Below are 1,694 nucleotides of genomic sequence, written 5' to 3'. Positions count from 1 at the left end.
AGTAGACCAGGCCACTTGCCTCTGTGGTCAGTCGACGTAGACCAGTCTGTCAAAGTAGACCAGTCCATTTGGCTCTGTTGCAAGTTAAAGTAGACGAGTCCACTGGCCTTTGTGATAAGTCAAAGAAGACCAGTCCATTTGCCTCTGTTGCAAGTTAAAGCAGACAAGTCCACTTGGCTCTGTGATCAGTCAAAGTAGACCAGTCCACTTGCCTCTGTGATCAGTCAAAGTAGACCAGTCCACTTGCGTATGTTGTCAGTCAAAGTAGACCAGTCCACTTGGCTATGCTGCCAGTCAAAGTAGACCAGTCCACTTGCCTATATGGTCAGTCAAATTAGACCAGTCGATTTGTTTCTGTGGTCAGTCAATGTAGACCAGTCCATTTGCCTCCGGGGGCAGTCAAAGTATACCAGTCTAATTAATGCCTCTATGATCAGTCAACGTTTACCAGTCCACTTGCGTCTGTGGTCAGTCAAAGTTGACCAGTTTAATAAATGCGTATGTTGCCAGTCAAAGAAGACCAGTCCATTTGTGTATTTGATTAGTCAATGCAATCCATTTCATTCGCCTCTTTGGTATTTTCTGTCCAAATAATTTTGATGGCAGCGAAACAAGGTAGCTAATTGTGATATTGCCATCTCGAAAGCGACCCATAGGCGGAACTAAAAACTATCGCCTCAGTAAAACAAGAAGTATTGTTTAAAAAATACATTTGGAGTATTTTTCATGTATTTAGACGATGCACATGTGTATAAGTCTAAATATGCTGTCTGTTCTGTTCTGTTGAAATATATATAGATGACATGTTTGTCCTAAACATACAAACGATGGTTGGTTACGTATCTTCTCGCACCGTATTTTTCGCTCGGTATAAATAACTATTCTAGCCATTAAAGGGACCGTCAACCAGATTGACGAAAAAAATAAAAGTTCTAAAATACCGTATTTTTTTTTACAATTATTAGTTTATATTGATTAAAATATCACGACTGGTATATAACAATACTTGAAAAAGTTGTTAAGTTTTCATATTTTCAGTATATTCGGTAATAAAATTTTATTGGGTATGTGTACCAGGTAATACCAGTTAACTATAAATAACGCAAGTAGATTGATCATCGTCGTCACGTGGTAAACACAGGAATGAAAGTCGTGCATGCGTTGTGAATTGTATATATTTTATTTAAAAAATGATAAATCTACTTGCATTTTTTATAGTGTGTATATCGTTATGTCACCTATTTTCGCGATGTTCTTTCGATTTCACATCGCGAAATTTTATTACCGAATATACTGAAAATATGAATTTTTTCAAGTTATGTAATATACCAGTCGTGATATTGTAATCAATATAAACTAATAATTGTAAAAAAAAATACGGAATTATAGAACTTTTCTTTTTTTCGTCAATCTTGTTGACGGTCCCTTTAATTTGTACATTCGCGCATATTCTGTTGGAAGTCCATGTTCCCGCGACATAGTAATATAAATTTTCGCGAGAAATCTAGTTATAAACTTATCTAAGATAACTAGGCCGAATACACACGTGAAGATGCATACCCGTGAATACAATTCACTTGAGAAGATTTATAACGGCTGATACCGGTGGATACATATGACGGCTTATGCCACTGCATTGTAATAATGTTCAGATGTTTCCTCTAAACTCAATATTGTCATATCTCGTTCAACAT

The sequence above is a fragment of the Dreissena polymorpha genome, chromosome 5, assembly GCF_020536995.1.
Source record: "Dreissena polymorpha isolate Duluth1 chromosome 5, UMN_Dpol_1.0, whole genome shotgun sequence".
Classification (NCBI taxonomy): domain Eukaryota; kingdom Metazoa; phylum Mollusca; class Bivalvia; order Myida; family Dreissenidae; genus Dreissena; species Dreissena polymorpha.
The sequence above is the reverse complement of the archived record's forward strand: the minus strand, read 5'-3'. Positions refer to the sequence as shown.